The sequence below is a fragment of the Parus major genome, chromosome 1, assembly GCF_001522545.3.
Source record: "Parus major isolate Abel chromosome 1, Parus_major1.1, whole genome shotgun sequence".
Classification (NCBI taxonomy): domain Eukaryota; kingdom Metazoa; phylum Chordata; class Aves; order Passeriformes; family Paridae; genus Parus; species Parus major.
In genome coordinates, this window is record NC_031768.1 from 57718415 (window position 1) to 57727681 (window position 9267).

At 37.5% G+C, this 9267-nt stretch overlaps 1 long non-coding RNA gene across 1 annotated transcript; it reads right to left on the minus strand.

The window, feature by feature from the left end:
• Window positions 1-545: 545 nt before the first annotated feature.
• LOC117244031 lies at window positions 546-3976 on the minus strand. Its single transcript, XR_004496368.1, has 3 exons — window positions 3908-3976; window positions 1428-1478; window positions 546-1140 (listed from the first exon to the last, which is right to left on the minus strand). It is a non-coding gene; the product is annotated as an uncharacterized LOC117244031 (long non-coding RNA).
• Window positions 3977-9267: the final 5291 nt, after the last annotated feature.

Genomic DNA, 9267 nt, shown 5'->3' on the forward strand with positions numbered 1-9267 from the left:
GCTCTGTGGCATGTATTAGCATGTATTCTAGGTTGATTTAGCAATGTAAGGAGTTGTAACTTAAATGGCAGACGCCTCTGTGGAAAAGCAATATAATCTGAGATAATAAAGGTTTCATAATCTATAGTGTTCAGGTCAGTCAAGTCTCTAAGTGACCTGGATTCTGTATGGTCAGCTAACACAGTTTAACCTCAATAGGTGACTAAGCACCACACAGGCTCTCTCTCAATCTCCCCTAGTGGGATAGAGGGGAAAATCAGAAGGCTAAAAGTAAGGGAAATCATGTGTTGAGATAAGGACAGGGTAATTACTAAAAAAACAACCCTCAACCCAAAGAAAATTAAACCAAAGCAAACAAAACAAAAGAAAACCAATGAAGGGGAACAGAAACAAAATGTTATGTAAGAGAACCCAGGTGCTCAGCACCAACAGACCGACACCCAGCCAGTCCCTTGGCAATGTCCTCCACAGCCAACCTCTCTCCTCTCCACCCCCAAGTTCTATTGCTTTGATGTCACAGAGTCCAACATATCCCTTTGGTCAGTTGGGGGCAGATGTCCTGGCTGTGTCCCCTAGCAGCTTGTGCACTCCTAACCTTCTCACTGGTGAGGTGGTGCAAGAGGCAGAGAAGGCCTTGACTCTGTGTCAGCACTGCTCAGAAATACTTGAAATATTACTGTTCTATCTACAGTTTTTATCACAGATCCAAAACACAGCACCATGCAAGCAATACTATATGAAGAAATTGAACTGTCTTAGCCAAAACCAGTGCAATATTCACCCCTTTTTCCACACCATTTACATCAAGCTCACTTCCACACAATAAAACAGATCCCTAAGGACCACTGCCTCCAACCTCATCCTTTTACATACCAATACACATTTTTCATTCCCATAGTTTATGGAGCACCCCTGTGAAAGGAACATAAAATACAATTGTCATACAAATGTCCATTGAGTTAGTTTAGTCCATGACTTCGTTTTTCATCTGTTATGGCAGCCACTTCAGGCAGGAGATTTCTGTGTGTTGTGTGGCATTACTGGGCACCAAAACTAGCTCAGGTCAGATCACCACCCCTCTTGCACTGCTTCTTGTGAGTCTCATCCTCCCTGTCCAGGTGGTTCCTGCTACAGTATTTCCTATAACATGTAATTTAAAACATGGGTTACAAAAATTTAAAGGTACATCAATTACAGTATCTATCCCAGGACCCTTTGCACTGGGCCATAGAGCTTAACATTCCAATTCATTCCTCCCCCATCTTCAGCTTGGTTAGCAGCAAGAGATTCCTGCTATTATAGCTGGGACATGTGGCAACTACAGCAATGGTGACATAGACCACCATATAATATTGGCATCATAAATCAGTGGCATTACACAGTTCAAATAATGAGTTATTTTCACTCAAAAGAACTCTGCACACTACCTGAAGTCTCATAACTTGTTCCATCTTGAATCTCAGCACAGGCATTGCATACTATAAAATTAAGAATGGCAAGAGCAATTTCAGAAACTACAGTCAGAACGAGATTAAATATATTCTCACTATGCAGGAAGCCAGTAGTCTTTTTCATTAGCAACAGAAGTACATGCTTTTTCTTTCACTGTTCTGTTACATTAGTTGAATGCGCTGCATTTTTATTAACATTAAAATGTTGGACAAATTACTAAGGATTTTCTATCCCAAGGGCTGCAGTAGCTGGAAAAGTTTCTTTCATATGTCAGCTAAGAAGGGTAGTCCAGTATGGAGACTGAAACTAAGGGAAGGATCAGTTTGCAGACCTATATATCTTTGTATAAAACCACTTTACTTTTGATCAAAATCTCTAGTGTAGGATTTTCTATTTGTTTTTGCGCAGAAGGATCATAAGATGCTCAAATGTGATTTCTGGGCAATGCACACTTCCAGAATCCATTGATAGCTTTGCAGCCCACTCCATTCCTTGTTAGACTGCTCAGTGAGTAGGCAATGAAAAATCTCCTCTGCAGAGAGATGAATTCCACCAGTAGCCTGGAAAATGTGTTCTCTTCCCTCTGGACTCACAGAAGATTAATGCCCTCCAAGGCTTGCCTAGCCTTAAATAACATTGAAAAAGGAATAGCAGGTTCCCTGGTCTGATTTGTCCTAATCCAGAAAATTAAAATCATCAGAATATAACTGTCTAAAGAAATTAAATTTGAACTAGTAATACTGTTGTCTTTGCTTATATAGCCATAAAGAATATCTGAACATATGAATATCCAAATTGTTAATAGATATCCTGTCACCATGAAAGTATATTTTCAGATGAGAGAAAAGGAAGGATTGGTATTTTTAAAGTCTTCTTATGGATAAAATGCAGATCTATCTTAAAAATGTAATAATTTTTTTATAGGATCAGACTTATAGTACCTCTAGTCCAATACTCTGTCTCAGACAATAGCAATGACAAAAGCTATTCAAAGAGAGTATGTAAACCTGCCCATTTTCTGCAGTCCATCCCTGTTGTACTTCTCTTATAGCTACAAATATTGTACTTCAGATTTGAGAGGGAAATTCCCTTCCATAGTCCTTTGAGCATCCCTTTATGAATCTACTATCTTAGAATTTGTTCAATCCCTCTTTGTACTGGTTGATTCTGACTGCCCCCAAATTCTCCTGTTGAAGTATTTTCCAGGAATTGACTGCCCACCATGCAAAAATGTTCCTTCTCTTATGTTTTTTACTGGTCTCCTATTGCTGTCACTGACTATCCTAGTTCCACTATTCTGGTACTTGGAGATTTATAGAACTACATTCACCTGATCACTTCCTTCCTTCCTTCCTTCTATTTTCTTCTAACTGGATGGAAATTAATGTTTCTAGTATGTTCTACCTCTGAACTGTCAGCTTTAACCTTCTATATCTGTAAGCTAAACAACATGAATTACCACAGTCCATTAAACAGCAGCTGATTTCAACAGTTCTGGATATTCATGTCAAAAGAGTGCAGGGAAAACAACATTTCATTGAAGAGTAGCCCAAAACTGGATATAGTACACCAACTGAAACTTTCCTCAACAAGGCTGAAGGATTCATACACCTTGAAGATTATTCTCTTATTCACAGTTTATAGTAGATATTTTAAAGATATTTTTATACCTTTATGTAAATGAGAACCCTACTTAATCCTTATATTTTGGTGATCAAACAAAACTAATAACTTTTCTCAAAATTTGGTTATAGGAATCACTTTCACTGTTTTTTCCCCACTTTCTCTTTTTTTTTTTTTTAATGATGGCAAGTTTCTCTAGAGAGCTTTTTGAGAAAATCTTTTGTGTCAAAGATCTTGAGATATTTTTCCTTGAGATTCTTTCCAAGGACTCACTCCAGCACTTTCAGAAGCAGATTTGATGATTAATTTAGACCCTCTTATACTGGGAAGACTAGTTTACTTAGATATCCAGACTGCCTTGATTTCTGGTGAAAATTCAGGATAGGTGTAGGAGTCCAAACTGAGTGCAGTTGTGAAGGCCTCATTTTTGTCCTAGATCTGCAATATTTAAGATGTTTCTTCCTTTGACTTCTGACAACAATAAATTGTGTACCTTGCCTCCTGATTAACTGTCCTGAAGAGGGGTTTTTCCTCTCATTTCTTTTCCTCTCCTGATACATAAACAAATTACCCAATATTTAAGACAAAGTGCTGGAACTGAAAAGAAGGAAAATTTTCTCCAAGTCCAACCAGACTGGTAGACTGCACATTGACAGATGTCTCACACAGTGGATGAGCTCCACACCAATCAATAGGAACACATAGGTCTATAATTCTTTTCACCCCCTTTCCTCCTTCACCCTCACCAAATCCATGCCTGAACAGACGAGAGAATCACGTTCCCTCCTCTCTGACACTATGCAAAGAAAGGAGAGGAGAGCACAAGGCATACCTTATTTCCATTACTTGGCCTACACCCAGACTCTGTGGTGGCAGGATTTCTTGGTTGCTTGAACCAGATTAAAAACATCAACCTGCCTTGCATCTACTCAGTGCACTCTAGCTTATTCTGTGATGAGCACAGACATGATTTTTTGGGTTTTTTTTTCTCTTTAATGAGAATGTATCACAAGTAGAGACAACATTAGCGCAGCTGGCATGAATATCTCTGCACCTGATGCCATCTTACCTCAATTAGCAGAACAAGCACATGATCATCCTGCTTTAAATTAAGTCTGTCTAGATAAAAACACCTAAGAATGGTTAAACTTTTAAAAACACAACCTAAAAAAGCCAGAAAGCTCTTGAGTGTTACTGGTGCACTTCAGTCATACATTGCCATACCCCTACAACCTTTTACCTAAAGGTAAAAGTACTTGCTAATAAGCATGTAATGGAGGTGTACAGAATATGCCAGTAGATAGACTAAGTCTTATTGCCTTTACTGATATTAAATAAAAGGCAATATACAGAGAAGAGAAATGCAAAAATTAATCATGAAATAAGAGAAGCTTGGGAAACTAGTTTAACTCAGCCAAGCAGGGAGTCACCAGAAATGGTATGTTAAGGGCATAGCATGACCAAGTAATAAACCAGGAAAATAATCATTGTAAATGAGTATAAATGGGAAATATTGCATTTCTCAAACCTAGGGGAAATAATGTTATTCATACTAAAACAAGAGATAGTCTAGTAAGTTTTAGATTTATAAAATAAATAGGAAAGCTACTGATGTTTTGAACCTAGTCTGTATCTCAGCATCTAAACTGGAAGTTGCCAATCTGTCACTCCTTAGCATTTCAGTCAGACTGTGATGCCATGAGGGCTGCTGGGAAAATTTACTAAGATATTTTGCTGTGACTACACACAGGTGAATATCCAGAGCACTGGTATAAGGGCATAAGAGTGGCAGAGAAATAGGAGACATCAAGGGAAGCTACTGAGGCTGTTCTTGAAGTGTGCACCATGGTAAGAGACATACAACAAGCACAGGTCTTCAGTCACTGGCCTGATTATTTCTCTTGCCTCCTCTGAAATTAACTTGATGCCATGGACTAATAGATTCCATAGTCTGGATCCAATCTCTGGCCTCTTAAGAGATCAAAGCATTTTTATGAATAATATCTCATCAAGTTGTCAGATGGTCACATCATTTATGTTTTGAATTAGAACCTGAAAAGCCAAACTTCAGAGTTCAGATTAATAGCTTGTTCTCTGTTTTCATCAACTTTCTGTATCTGGCTACAACAGGAACAAATCTGCACAAAAGACATAACTATAGAGATTTGCCCCAGCCTTTACTCTGAAAGAGTTGTTTTAGGTACATATTACCTCAAATATGTTTTGAATGTATCACTGAATACAGTATTTATATTACTTTTGGTCATCTTAATCTTTAGTTGTAGATCAATAATTTAATGATTGCAAAACTATAATGTTCAGCTGATGTAATAGGTTTTATTTTTAGCTTTAAACACCATATAAAGTGTTATCTGTGTTTCATTTTCCAAAATATTCTCAAAAATAATTTAATTAAAACAAATTTCAGATATGCTGTTTAATATTTACCGGTGACTTTCAGTGGCTTAGTTGATGTCATCTAAATACTTGGTCTATACATTTAGAAGTTCAATAAAGCAAAAATTTTATTTTATCAGATTCTTTTTCCATTAGTGTTATTAGTCACAAGTCAAGTTCAAATTAGTGAAACATGACAAGATTGAGTGCCAGTATGAGACAGACTTCTTACACCATTTTATGTTCATTACACATCAAATCATGACATAATTCTAAATTCTACTTATGTTTGTTTTGGCTGACCTTTAATCTCACTGATTTCTTCTAAATGCTGCCTGAACATTTAACCAGCCTCTCCTTTACTCCTTTGATAAGTGTACAAATAGTATGTATGTGAAATATCTGTCAAGTCTCTGGCATAAATTTCCATCTCCAGTTTCTTCTTCTACAGAAGGTTATATTATGTTATTGTGATTCTGTATATTAACTTTGTTTATACATCAGCATCCTAATTATTGTTGCTATTATTACTAGTATTATTACTATTATTATTTTGTCTGTGAAGGAAGGATATATCTGGAGGCTGAAATCAAACCTCTTGCTGATTCCTTCAAATGAAATTTGTGCACTGCTTCCCTTCAGAAATGTGTACTGTCATATGCAATATTCATAATATGGATAGATACTTCATATGAGAATAATTTAATTGTCTGTTCTGCTCAACCATTGTTTAATGAATTCCTAACAATCTGAGGGCAAGCTGCTGGAGAGCCATTATTAAATTTCATATTTGCTTTTCAGTTTTCTTCACTGCTGCTTCATCTATTTAGGAATATAATGACACTAACTTTTTCTTACAAATAAAAGCTTTGAATATTTGTTGCTCACAAAATGCAATGTTTAAAATTTCATTGCATATTCTTGCTGGTCATAAAAAGTTAACTAATATTAAAATATATTTTCATTTAAATCCAAATTTTCCTGTCAGGAAAAATATTGAAGCCAACAGGAAATGTTAAATCAATAACTTAGCATGCATTAAGAATATTTTAAAAGGTCCAGCAAAATCATTCTAATATTTCAAATGTCCAGCAAAATCAGTGGTGTTAATTTCTGTAGGTTTTAACCAGTTCTTAAATTATGTAAAAGTGAGACAGGAGTATGAACAAATTCAATGTCATTCACTAGACTATTGTTTTTTTTGTTATTATTATAATTATTATTATTATTATATACAAATCTAGCCTTCCACCTTTTATTCATTTCTTCTATAAAGTAAATTGACTTAATCTTTTTGATCTCTCTTCCAGTAGAAGTTTTCTAAACATAAAAGAAATCTCATTTCTCTTCTTCATACTGTTTCTCTTCTGCTATGTCATTTCACATCAAAATTAACAGTGCAGCAATGAATGCTGAATTTTTGAAACATATGTCATCAGTGTTTTACCTCAAACAGTCATGTGTCATTCAGGTATCTTTGGTGGTTACAGAGCAGTTCTTAATATATCAGTATTTGTTTTTAATACACTTATAAATTAACACAATGTCTTCAAGCTGGTCCCAGGAGAAATCAATACATATCAGGAGATTATCAGTTGACAAGGAAAAGGTTACACATGCCATCTATCGGGACTTCTGGAAAGTATTGGGCATGTTCCCCACAAAATCTGGATTTGCAGAGTGAACTGTTTAGATGCATAAGAAAGTGATAGGACATTCACACCCAGAGGGCAGTGGTCAACAGCTCAGAGTCCCAGCGGAGATCAGTGGTGTCCCTCAGGGGCCTGCACAGGCACTGGTGTTATTTAATACCTTCATAGACAGAGGTGCTGGGTGCATCCTCAGAAAATTTGCAGAGGACGCCAAGATAAATTGCCAAACCTGAAGGACAGGATGCCACTCAGAGGGACCTGGACAAGCCTGAAAAGTGGCCCCATAGGAATCTCATGAGGTTCAACAAGACCAAGTAAGTGCAAGGTGCTGCACCTGAGTCGGGGCAATACCCAGTATCAACACAGGCTGGGGATGAACAGGTTACAACTAGCTCTTTCAAGACATTACCCAGCAACATGCACTCAACAGCCCAGAAAGCCAAAGATGTTCTGGGCTGCTTCAAAAGCAGCATGGCCAGCAGGGTAAGGAGGCATTTCTGCCCCTCTGCTCTGCTCTGGTGAGACTCCCCCTGCAGAGCCGCATCCAGCTCTGGGATACAGCAAAGGAAGGACATGGATCTGTTGGAACAAGTCCAGAGGAGGGCCACCAAGTTGATTAGAGAGATGGAGCATCTCTCCTATGAGGAAAGGCTCAGACAATTGTTTTTATTTCAGCCTGGTAAAGAGAAGGCTGTGGGGTCACCTAATTGCAGCCTTCCAGTACCTGAAGGGAGCCTATAGGAAAGATGGAGACTATTTACAAGAGCACGTAGTGACAGGACAAGGGGGAATGTCTTCAGTCTGAAAGTGAGTAGGTTAGATTGGCTATTAAGAGAAAGTTTTTCGCTGTGGAATGTGATGAGGCACTGGCACAGGTTCCTCAGAGAAGTTGTGGATGCCCCATCCCTGAGGCATCCACAAGTGTTTCAGTTCAGGTTAGATGGGGCTCTGGGGAACCTGCTCTAGTAGAAAGTGTTCCTACCCATGGCAGGGGGATTGGAATCAGATGATCTTTAAAGGCCTCCCAGGACAGTCTATAATTTTATGATAATTCCATCAAATCTTGAATCAGCAGTTAAGATGGAATTTTAATTAATTTTCCTTACACCCCTAGGCCAAATTTTCCATTTCAATTTTCCATTAAGCATAGGCTATTTCTTGCAGACAATCTAGGAATGCTGCCACCAAGAATACTTCCTTACTGCAGTCTGACTTTCATACCTAGAAAGATGGAAAACCTAAGTTTTGCCATAAGAAAAAAGTCTCCTTAGGATCACAGTTTTGCAAACTTTTAGGACTCTTCTTCACCTGGGACTTTTTGCTGAGTGTTCTAAGCTATTATGCAAAAATCAGGTAATGTTTAAAAATGTTGATTTCAGTATAATAACAAAATACAATTTTTAACTCACAACTTGGCTGGGGTTTCCTACATGCCATTTTAAGAGTGGATTTAAGCCCAGAAAGGCTAGACAGGTTTCTGCTTTTTGTTGTGCCTTAATGTGTTTAAGCATTCAAGTATGTCAGCTGTTAAGATTCTTGAATTTGAAATCTCAATCTCAGTCTTAAAATCTCAGTCCATTTTAGGTGTTGCAACACTGAGCCTGACGGCATGTAATTGTGAACCCAGATAACCAGACTGTCTGCTCAGTACACATAGTCTTATCACTGGGTAACAGTGTCACTAATACAGAAGCCTTTCCCAGAATGGCTGTTTTCAGAAACTTGTATAATTTTAACAGATTTTCTTGAATATAGACACTTGTATTTAATCTAAGTTGTACTTTAGTACTCACCATTTTTATCAATCAAAGGGAAATAAGTATTTCACTGACTTTAGGAACCTACATGTTTAGGAGGATCTAGCTCATGCATAATCAATACCTCATGAATCATAAAATCTGTAACATTGGAAAATACCTTTGAGATCATAAATTCCAACTTCTAACCTAACATGGACAAGCCCGTCACTAACAAGTGAAGAAATCCTTACTAATATCCAACCTAAACATCTTCTGGTACAACTTGAGGCCATTTCCACTTGTCCTTGTTACCTCCACATTTCCATGAGGCTATTTCCACATTTCCCTTGTTACTTGGAAGAAGAGCAAAACCTACTTTTGTATGAACTCCTTTCAGATTGTTG